At 39.8% G+C, this 12444-nt stretch overlaps 1 protein-coding gene across 1 annotated transcript in view; it reads right to left on the bottom strand.

The window, feature by feature from the left end:
• Nucleotides 1-12110, bottom strand: part of SMARCA2 (SWI/SNF related, matrix associated, actin dependent regulator of chromatin, subfamily a, member 2) — a 209013-nt gene extending 196903 nt beyond the window's left edge. Inside the window, exon 1 of the mRNA XM_063455081.1 lies at nucleotides 11842-12110. The gene's annotated coding sequence lies outside the window, so the exon portion shown is untranslated. The remainder of the gene's footprint in view (nucleotides 1-11841) is intronic.
• Nucleotides 12111-12444: the final 334 nt, after the last annotated feature.

Raw genomic sequence — 12444 nt, 5'->3', positions numbered from 1 at the left:
CTTTTACTTAAAATATCATCGTTGTAATACAATTTACCAGTGTTAAACACTAATATTTGAGTTCAGCGAAGTCTCCCGAGTAAAACAGTACCCCCTATATACAGGTTTTATGGTGTCTTGGAGAGTTACAGGGTCAAATATACTGCTTGCGAATTAAATTCTCTGCACTTTCTCCCTGTGTTGTCAGGCATGTCAATCAAATTTTAATTACGGTAATCAAATGACATAACTATGTTAAAAAATTACTTAAATATACACGTAGAATTTTAATATATGTGCATTTATAGGTATTTAAATTCTACGTGTATACTAATGTAATCTTTTATGTAATTATATGTATTTATCTCTATATATATATTTGCGGTTATTTGTATTTTATATATAGATAGATATATATAGAATTTAATTCTAAGTGTATTCTGTTTCCAATATATATATATTAATAACAAAATACAGTTAGAATGAAATTACATATGAATATATAATTTATTTTAAATTTTGTTTCAATATTTTATTTATTTATTTAATTATTTTATTTATTTATTATTGTAATTATACGTATATATATAATATATATATGTAGATCTATTATATATATAATATATATACATATTATATATATGTAACGTCATTCTAAGTGTATTTTAATATTAATATATATACTAATATTAATATTAAAATACATAACGTATGACGTTACATATATATAATATTATTATTATTATTATTATTATTGCCATTTATATAGCGCCAACAGATTCCGTAGCGCTTTACAATATTTTGAGAGGGGGGGATGTAACAATAAATAAGACAATTACAAGAAAACTTACAGGAATAATAGGTTGAAGAGGACCCTGCTCAAATGAGCTTACAGTCTATAGGAGGTGGGGTATTAGAAACATTAGGATAGGAAATATCAAGTAGGAGTGAAGCAGAGCTGGAGGAGAGAGCAAAGCACTATCCCATAGGGACAGGTATGTAAGGGAGAGATTACTCTGGGAGGCCATACGCTTTCCTGAAGAGATGGGATTTAAGGCCCTTCTTAAATGATTGAAGACTAGGGGAGAGTCTGATGGCAGTAGGCAAGTTATTCCATAGGAGAGGAGCCGCCCGTGAGAAGTCCTGCAAGCGTGAGTTGGCCGTACGGGTGCGAGCAGCGGTCAGGAGGTGGTCGCGGGCAGAGCGGAGGGTCCGAGGAGGGGCATACCTCTGGATCAGTGAAGAGATATAAGAGGGGCTGGAATTGTTCAGTGCTTTAAATGTATGGGTTAGCACTTTGAATTGACTCCTATAGGATACAGGATACATATATTATATATATAAAAAGGCATTTAATTTATTTTATAACATGTTCATTATTTTTTTTTTTTACACTACCTACCAGCAGGGGGACTGTCTAATATTTTAGACACCCCCCTGCTGGCAGATCCATAGCCAGCTATAGGGGGCCATGTGATCGCTCTTTGAGAGCGATCACATGGCCCCCGTGGGCCTCATTTGCCGGAGGGGGGCTGCCTGGGCTCTCAGGCAGCCCCCCAGAAGAGGATCGCGGCGGAGGTGAGTACGCCGGACCTCCAGGGGCTGCAAGCCGTTACGGCGTTCTATGCCACCGCAACGGCTTTAAAGCCCTTTAAAGCCGCGACGGCATAGAACGCCGTAACGGCGTTAAGGGGTTAAGCTGTAGTGGTTCTGGTGACTATAGTGTTTCTTTAACCCTTAGTGACCTGACCACTTTTCAATTTTCTAACTGTTTGGGACCAGGGCTGTTTTAACATTTCTGTTAGCTGTTTAGCTGTAATTTTCCTCTTACTCATTTACTGTCCCCACACATATTATATACCGTTTTTCTTGCCTTTAAATGGTCTTTCTAAAGATACCATTTTGTTCACCATATATTATAATTTACTATAAAAAAATTATAAAATATGATGAAAACATTTAAAAAACACACTTTTTCTAACTTTTACCCCCAAAATCTGTAACGCATCTACAACCGCCAAAAAACACCCATGCTAAATAGAGTTTGTTTTTCTGGCACTATAGTGGTCCTTTAAATTAACGCAAGTTACATTGTAACACTAATATCTGTCAGGAATCCCTGAATAACCCTTTACATGTATATTTTTTTTTAAAAGAAGACAACCTGAGGTATTAAACCTGAGGTATTTTGACTCCTTTTATGCAACCATTTTACCACCAATCTATGCCAAATTAAAAAAAATTATAATAATATGTGATTTTTTTGACACACCTAGCAATTTAAGAATACATGTGCGGAGAACTTTAAGTGTTACTGCCAAAGAACACCCCTATATGTGTTCAGCAACATCTTCTGAGTACAGTGATTCCCCCATGTATAGGTGTGTTGGGTTCTCTGGGGGCTAGAAGACCATATTTGGAGGGTGCGCCAATCCAGTTTTCCAACTTGGAATTTTCACAGTTGGTCATCATGCACCCATGCCCTATTTGGGACATTTTTGAAGCTGGCCAATGTACTTTACCCAGGGCCGGATTAACATAGGGGCTGATGGAGCTGCAGCTCCAGGCCCAGGCCCATGGAATAGGCCCATTTAAAAAAAAAAAAAAAAATGTTTTTTTTACTTTATTTATTTATTTATTTTTTTTTTTACACACTACTCTTAGGTTTTCCTCCTGACTGGTATTTTAAGGCACAGCCTGTATTTGAGGCTGACTGGCCGTGCTGGTATTGCAGTATTACCGGCAATACAAATGCAAATATGTTTCTCAGTATAAACTGAGATTACTCTGCAATACCAGCAACGGCCAGTAGGTGTCACTGTGTATGGAGAAAGGCAGGGATAGGAAGTTACAGCATATCCCTCCATGCCTCACTCTGCTCACTGATCCACAGGGGAGCAGCTACACAGCACAGTCAGAGAGTTCAGACAACAGCTCCCAGCCTGCAGAGACAGACTACAGCTCAAGGAAGTGAGGGATGAGGGGAAAGGCATCAGGGAGACATGGGGACACTGGGAGACGTGTGGACACAGACACACGGGGACACTGAGACACTAGGGGACACTGTGAGACATGGGGACATAGACACATGGGGGCGCTGTGAGACATAGGTAGACACATTGGTACACATGTCTCCCAGTGTCCCCATGCCTCCCAGCCAGTGTCCCTAGTGTCTCAGTGTCCCCATGCCTCCCAGCCAGTGTCCCCATGCCTTCCAGCCAGTGTCCCCATGGCTCCCAGTGTGTCATGCCTTAATTAGGATATCCTCTTACTTCCTGGTTCCACGGAGCTTAGCCACACCTCTTTATGACACGGTCTCCCTATTTAATCTGACCACACCAGCTGATCGACGCTGGATTATTGAACTACGTTCCGTACTCACGAACCGGCTGCAACATCGTTGTGAAAGCCCTCTGTTACCGGACCGGACTGGAAGACTTCAAGTTCCCTTCACCTTTCCTCATCCACGACTAAAGCTGAACTCTCACCATTCAGGATAAACCGCCTCTGAGGAGATCTCGGGAACCAGTGTTCTATGTGCCGGAAGCTAAGTAAAACCTCTGTGATAAGCGTTGCATCTCAAAGCTGTTATTTCCTGTCTCCAAAGTCCTTCGTTAAAACAAACTCGTTACAGCTAACTTCAACTCATGCTTTGTCTCAGTTAGCTGCATCTGTCTTACTTCAGTTTAAGTCTATGGAACAGCTATTGTAACTTCTTATCACCTACTTAATTAATACTACTAAAGGACTCTTTCTGATTCAGTTATCGTTTACTACTTAAAGCTACAGTACATATAATTGTGGACTTCAGTTACCGTTTACTACTTAAAGCTACAGTGCCTATAATTGTGGACTTCAGTTATCGTTTATTACTTAAAGCTACAGTACCTGTAAATTGGAATTAAAGTCAATACCTTTTTACTTTTTATAATAAATATTCAAACTATAAGAAATCTGCAGTTGTGTTCCTTCATAACAAATGTTTAGACGTGACAGAATAATCCAGCCATTGTAATGGATCCAGCAGATTTCGATTCTACTATAACTACGCTGAATCAAAGAGTTGATACACTAGCCCAAGGTGTGCAAGACCTGCAAGTTACTAACGAAAGAATTCTCACTTATGTCAGAGATCTACAAACTCATACTCCTCATACTATTCTGCACTCGGCTAGTGATCCTGCTGTATGTAACCCAGAAAAGTTCTCTGGAGATCGTTCAAAATACAGGGAGTTCCTCAACACCTGCAAATTATTAATTGCTTTGAAACCTAGATCTTATCCTACAGAAAGAACTAAAGTGTGTTCGGTTATTTCCTTTCTAAGAGGTGAACCTATGTCATGGGCCCATTCCTTTCTGGAAAACGACGACCCCATCTTAGACTCACTGGATGAATTTTTTGAAGCCATGTCTCTTCTCTATGAAGATCCTAACAAACAAGCTACAGCTGATTTAATAATCAGAACACTACAGCAAAGAAATAGACCTGTTGAAGATTACATTGCTGAATTTAAAAGATGGGCTGTAGAAACGCAATGGAATGACATCACATTGCGCAACCAATTTCGAATTGGGTTATCTGAAGCTGTAAAAGATGAACTGTCTAGAACAGAACTCCCTACTACTTTGAACGCTCTAATTCACTTATCAATCAGCATTGACAGAAGATTAAGAGAAAGAAAGGCAGAAAAAGCCCTTTTTCATTCTAAAGACCGAAAACCTTTTACTCCCTCAAAAGCTCCAGAAAAGACTTCCTTACCAAGTGAACCTATGGAAATAGGGGTAATAAGAAGTCCTCTCACTCCTGCAGAAAAGAACCGAAGACGTCAATTAAACCTATGCATGTATTGTGCCTCTCAAGATCATCTGGTCTCTGATTGTCCCTTATTAAAACGGACAAAGGCCGGTAGACAAGCCTATACCTCTGCGATCTTCAGTGCACTCCCCTCAACATCGACCACTCCGTTCACACCTGTATCCCTTGTAATACAGTGGGATAAGGTGAGAATTGTGACTGAAGCTCTCATCGATTCTGGTGCACATGGAGTATTCATCGATTCAACCTTTGTAACAAAGAATAAAATTCCTTGTGTTCAAAAAGCCATTTCTGTTCCTATTAAAGTGATTGACGGCTCCTTTATCTCCTCGGGACCGATTCTTCATGAAACCATCCCTCTAAAGGTAACCACCAATCATATTCATACTGAATTTCTAGTATTTGATGTTATTCCATCACCTCTCTATCCCGTTATAATAGGGATCAACTGGTTAAGGAACCACAACCCTCAAATTTCTTGGTCTCCTTTCTCTCTCACCTTTAACTCACATTATTGTAAAGAAACATGTTTACAGCAAATTCCTATTCTTCAAATCTCCAAAGAACCAACCATACCTTCTTGTTATTCAGACCTTTCAGATGTCTTCAGTAAAAAAGAAGCTGAAACGCTCCCACCTCATCGTTCCTACGATTGTCCTATAGACCTCATACCTGGTGCCCCTATGGATAATTCAAAAGTCGATTGTATTATCAACTGGCCTGTTCCCTCTACAGTAAAAGAATTACAGCGATTTCTAGGGTTCGCCAACTTCTACAGAAAATTTATTAAAAACTACTCTGAGATAGCTCACCCACTCAATCAACTTAACAGTAAAAAACATCCCTTCAATTGGAACGAGAAGGCTCAAACTGCCTTCACTGAATTAAAGAGAAAGTTTACAACAGCTCCTATTCGTCAACTTCCAAATCCTTCATATCTTTATGTCCTTGAAACGGATGCTTTGGAAATGGCAATTGGAGCTGTCCTTTCTCAACACAAAACTCCTCAAGAACCTCTTCATCCTGTCGCCTTCTTCTCACGATCATTATCTCCTGCCGAAAAGAATTATCCTACAGGAGAAAAAGGATTATTAAGTATCAAAGTGGCTTTAGAAACCTGGAGACACCTTCTTGAAGGCGCTCAGAACTCTTTAATCATTTATACTGACCATAAAAATCTCGAATATCTTCACTCCAATAAAACACTGTCTGCTCGACAAGTAAGATGGAATCTCCTTTTTTCCCGGTTCAACTTCCAAATCGTCTTTAGACCTGGGTCTAGAAACAAAAAGGCTGATGCCCTCTCCAGGATCCATAAAGACACAAAAATTGAACCTCCTTCGCCTAAAGTCATTGGAATCTTATCTTCTCTTATTGATGACATTAAAGATCTCAGTGAAGATGCTCTCGAACTTCCTAAATCAATGAAATTATCCAAGAAAAACGGTCTCTACTATTTCAAAGACCGGATTTACGTACCTCCCTCTTTCAGAATTAAAGTACTCGAATTTATTCATGATTTTCCTCTGGCAGGTCATCCAGGTATAAAAAAGACCCTTGAATTGTCTAAAAGATACTATTGGTGGCCTCGTCAAGACCAAACTATTGAATCTTATGTCAAATCTTATTCTGTATGCCAAAGATCCAATCATATGTCCTCTTTATTCAAGAAATTACATGAGAATCTAGAATTGGCCTCCTCCAATCAAAATAAGTTTTTTGATACAAAAAGACAACCTTCACCTTCTTATAAACTCGGTGATCTTGTCTGGCTTTCCTCAAAGAACATCTCTACAAATCGTCCATCAAAGAAGTTAAGTTCTCTTTTTCTTGGTCCTTTTCCAATAATATCGGTTATCAACCGTAATGTTGTTAAATTGAAACTTCCACCAACTTTAAAGCTACATCCTGTTTTTCATGTGTCCTTGTTGAACCCTTATCATCCTGACCCTTTCCAAAGAAATGTCACTACTTCTCCTGATCCCATATTGGTCCAGGGTGAAGAAGAATACGAAATTCAAAGTATACTGGATTCAAGGATCCATCGTGGCTCCTTACAATACCTCATCAGATGGAAAGGATATGGCATTGATGAAGATACATGGGAAAACTCCTCTGTCGTTCATGCTGACAAATTAATTTCCAAATTTCACAAACGTTACCCTTCTAAGCCAAGTCAATAGCACCCAGAGGTTGCTCATTAAGGAGGGGATACTGTCATGCCTTAATTAGGATATCCTCTTACTTCCTGGTTCCACGGAGCTTAGCCACACCTCTTTATGACACGGTCTCCCTATTTAATCTGACCACACCAGCTGATCGACGCTGGATTATTGAACTACGTTCCGTACTCACGAACCGGCTGCAACATCGTTGTGAAAGCCCTCTGTTACCGGACCGGACTGGAAGACTTCAAGTTCCCTTCACCTTTCCTCATCCACGACTAAAGCTGAACTCTCACCATTCAGGATAAACCGCCTCTGAGGAGATCTCGGGAACCAGTGTTCTATGTGCCGGAAGCTAAGTAAAACCTCTGTGATAAGCGTTGCATCTCAAAGCTGTTATTTCCTGTCTCCAAAGTCCTTCGTTAAAACAAACTCGTTACAGCTAACTTCAACTCATGCTTTGTCTCAGTTAGCTGCATCTGTCTTACTTCAGTTTAAGTCTATGGAACAGCTATTGTAACTTCTTATCACCTACTTAATTAATACTACTAAAGGACTCTTTCTGATTCAGTTATCGTTTACTACTTAAAGCTACAGTACATATAATTGTGGACTTCAGTTACTGTTTACTACTTAAAGCTACAGTGCCTATAATTGTGGACTTCAGTTATCGTTTATTACTTAAAGCTACAGTACCTGTAAATTGGAATTAAAGTCAATACCTTTTTACTTTTTATAATAAATATTCAAACTATAAGAAATCTGCAGTTGTGTTCCTTCATAACAAATGTTTAGACGTGACAGAGTGTCCCCATATGTCTGTGTCCACATGTCTCCCAGCCAGTGTCTGTGTCCCCATGTCTCCCAGTGTCCCTATGTCTCCCAGCCAGTGTCCCTAGTGTCTCATTGTCCCCATGTCTCCCAGTGTCTGTTTTCCCAATATTTCTGTGTCCCTAGTGCCTGAGAACCTATTTCTCACAGTGTCCCCAAATGTCTGTGTCCCCATGTCTCCATGTCTCTGTGTCCCCATGTCTGTATCCACAAGTGCCCCCATGTCTCCCGGTGTCCCCAAGTGTCTCAGTGCCCCCATGTCTCCAAGTGTCCCCGTGTCTCTGTGTCCCCATGTATCCTAGTGACACGGGACACACTGAGACATGGGGACACTGGGAGAAATGGGGACACAGACACTGGGAGACTGGGTGACATGGGGACACTGACACTGTGATGCATAGGGACACTGATGCCAGGCTGGCCTTCTAATTTTTTGAACAGATATACCCCCTTTTTGGGCATGTTCGCCCCTTCTGGCAGTTCTGGTCATGTGATTTGCATCAGTGGCCTACTCTTTTACCCCGTCCATTGGCTTCCTGCTTCACTGGACACTGCTGTTGGTATGGATTTACTTGAAAGATGAAAGCATAAATTAGATAAAGAGATTAGCCATGGGTATGTGTTTTCTTATAGCTGCATCCTTTGAGTTTCCCTCCAACACCAACTCCATCAGATACATGACGCTTAGAAGGTATGACTGTTTTAGTGTTTTTCGTTGATAAGATTCTGTAATTAAGCCCCATCATAATTGTCAGCACCAGGCCCACTGGGCTCTTAATCCGGCCCTGACTTTACCCCCATCAAACCATATCTTTTTTAACACTTTCCATGCACTAATTCTACCACCAGTCTTTTGTCAAACTTTCGGGTAGTAATTTTTTTGTGTTACATTGTACTTTAGGCATGGATTCCCAGTTCCTGTTAGGTGTTACTGACAAAGAACACCCCAATATGTGTTCAATTTTTTATTTTTATTTTTTTTTTACACAAAAACTGCACTTTTACTGGTGATTTCATAATTGTGACAAGTTTTACTGTTTCAAACACACATATTTGTGTTCAGCAAAGTCTCCTGAGTATAACAATAAGGTATACTTAATTATACTCTGGTACAGCACAAGTTCAATATATCTGTGAAAATAAAAATAAACACATAGTGCTTTCTGTATATAACCAGGTATAAAATATGAACAAAGTGAAGAGCAGTGTCAGCTTCTATAGAATCAGCGTATAGGGTACCTATACAGGCCAAATGATATTGGTGCCAGGACAGGATTGCCAGATAGGTGATTAAAATAACAAATTTATTGAATACAATATAATTAAAAGGAATTATTGGACTTGAGTCCAAAAATAAAGCAGTGCATAAATATATTTATAAAGAATGTCACCGTAGCAAAGGTCCTCAAAAGTCCAATCCCAAAGTAACCGAAGCAAGCGTGTTTCGGCTATTAGCCTTCTTCAGTGCTGAGTAATTTTCCATCTGGTCTGTTTAAATACCCTGTTGAAATTAAGTGATGTTCATCAGCTGGGGTTCGTTTCCATTGTGTTGGCGGGACATTACTGTGGTGAATGGACGCCGATGTGTAACTTCCGGTGTTTCACCGATACGTCACTTCTGGTGCGCCTATTCCTAGGCAATGTTGATATTGCACATGTCCTAAGCTAGGTAAACTCCATCTTGATTAGGGCAAAGAATGTCCTATAGTTATATAGCATCGGAACATGATAAAACTCATAAATAGTAAAAAAAAAAAAAAGTGGGATTGGCTGCGATCGTCAATTCTGATAATCTCAGCCAAAGAGGTGGGGCGGGGCCAAATGCTGTGCTGGCCAATCAGCATCTACTCATAATGTGAAGACTATGTCCTTTTTTTTTTTTTAAACAAAAAGTGCAGATTTCAATAGAAATTTACACTTTTACCCAAACAACCAGTCCAGTTACTTCCTGATTGGAAGTGGAGTTAAACTCAACAGGTCGCAATTGCCCAGAGCACTCCACTTGCAAAAACCTCTTATTAACTGAATTGGGAAGTCTGTGATTGGACAGCCACAAAATGTCTCTGCAGGATTAGAAGGGAAGGATTTTCAAAGTCAGCAGACATGAGAACTGCAGGTTTTGCAAGCTGGTTTTAATATACACTCAATGGAAAAATGCAACATTAAAAGCATACACGTTTTAATCTGGTGTATATCTACTAAACATTGATTTTTATTTGTTTTGTTTTTGAGAAGTGGTGTGTCCATTTAAGTCTTACCTTGGTGGGAATACCTACATAGGTAGGAGAACACCATAACATTAGGAATATATGTTTGTGCATCTAATGCTATAGTGTTCATTTGATCTGAATACTTATGTCACTAGTATTTCAGTTTTTCTGTTTAATATATTTTCAGAGGTGGCAAAAAAATCTATTTTTTGCTTTGTCCTTATGGAGCATTAAGTGTAGATTGATGTAAAAAATTATAGCATAAGGATGCAACATAAACAATGTAAATAAAAATGATAAGCCCCCCAGTGAAGGTTCAGAAAACTGCAAGAAGCACAAACCAGGCAATAAGGAACTGTGCTTTAGACAAGGGGGGTTAGGAGGCAATACTTTTACCAATCCCAAAATAGTGATGGATATACGGTACATATTTTTTTGTCACCCATTGGTTAAAAAAAATCATGTCTCCTGGTTCATCAAAATCCCTGGAAGAAAAATTGTTCACTAAGTTATACTTAGAAAATTGTTTAGAATTAACAAAGGGATTGCAAATTTTAACTAATTTTCTTTCTGCGTCTATAACAACAATATATTTAATTAACTATAAATAACACATCCCTAAGAAGAAATCCTTCTCATGGGTATTTTGTCCAGGTCTCACACAGATAGCACCACTCCAGCTCATTGTTTTAATGAAAATCATCTAGCTCAAGTCTTTCATAGCAGCATAAACATTGTAATATACAAACGCACGTGCTACCAATTTAACCCCTTAAGGACACATGACATGTGTGACATGTCATGATTCCCTTTTATTCCAGAAGTTTGGTCCTTAAGGGGTTAAAATGATACCAATTTCCAGGGATAGATTGTACAATTAACACAATCACTTTTTCCCAATTTAAATAATAAATAAAATGTTTCCCCACCATTGGTATAAAATGTATGCAAAAATGTATACACAATTCTTATACTTAGCAAGACAATTAAACTAATATTTGAAATGTAAGTGAAAATATTGAGGACACATACAAGCACAGATGTCCACAGTTCAATGTCAGCAATGCAATCTTAAACCCCACTGCAATACATTTGAACGCAGTAATAAAATTTTAAAATCTGCCAAGTTCACTGTCTCTTCATATAAAATCATTGTCCAAGAAAATAAATTCATAGCAGTGATCCAGATGCTGTGGTCTAGTCTAGAGCAAGCAAGGACATCCTGCAGTACCTGGTGCTATACTACTATAAAAAAAAAAAAAAAAAAACACATAGCGTTAGCGCCCAGTGTCAGTGAGCTGTTCTGCAATATACTATAAAGCACTGACAACATATAAATCAAAGTACTCAATCACAAATACAGTGTACAGTAACAGTAATGCGTGTTACACCAATGACATACAGTGTAGAATCTAGGACCACAGAAAAGATTACACCTGGATTGGTCAAAGAAATAACCCTACCCCCACCCAGCTGTTGTAAAACTACAGCAGCTGGAAGCTCGCCTTTTGCCCCCCAACAGATTACCCTATCAAGGTAGAAAAGCCATGCACTGCATTTCCTGTGCCACCTGCATGCTTGCACCCGCACTGATAATAAAGAACTTGTATAAGAAGGCACATCTTATCCACTAGGCTATAAAACATTCAAGTTCACTGCATGCACTGCATCACTCAGAGCCACAGAAGCCGCAGCACAGCTGGGCAGCCTTCTAAGGTTGGTACAAGGAGGGGTGAAGGGAAGGGGCGCGAATGGCATGACACATTTTAACACAAGATAGAACGTTCTATTCCCCTCTCGCTTCCTCAATTCCCCATACAACACCCCGTCACTCTCTTACCAGAGCTACTAATCCTGCTGCTGTCTTGCCTTCCTGTCTGTTGAGACGTATAGCACTGTTCCCTGTGCTGTCACCCTCACAGAGGAATGATGAGGAGTGACAGTGATGCTGCTGCTGTTACTGGTCAGTGGCACTTTTTGGCCACCCAGTGCCCGCCTGTCAGTGCTGCAGACACGCCGTCATTCACAGGGGCTGGCAGAGGGGCCATGAGATCATTATCCGGATCATGGCCTTTTCCCCTCCTGCTCAATCCCTCTGCCAGTCCCTCCTCCCAATTCCTCCTTGGTTTTATTTTTAATCCTGCTGTCTGTAGTTCTCCTCTGCTCTGCCACTTCCCCCGTGCAGAGAGTGCCAACACCACACCTCCTCCATAGTTGGAAGGAAGCTGTGAGGGGGAAAAAAATTGCATAGAGACTTCTGGCAACTCGTGATAAATACCATGGCACGCTGCAGTGCTAAACGGGTCAGGGCAACCATGGCCGCTAACACATTTGAGAGCTGTTGGTTTATGGTGGCCCAGTGACATCATTGTTATTACCAGGGGACTTTCAGAGGAAGCGATACAATTACTAAATCAGTTCACAAACAAAAACAGAATTAACC

The sequence above is a fragment of the Pelobates fuscus genome, chromosome 5 (genome assembly GCF_036172605.1).
Source record: "Pelobates fuscus isolate aPelFus1 chromosome 5, aPelFus1.pri, whole genome shotgun sequence".
NCBI lineage: Eukaryota > Metazoa > Chordata > Amphibia > Anura > Pelobatidae > Pelobates > Pelobates fuscus.
This window is presented reverse-complemented; position numbering and strand designations above follow the sequence as displayed.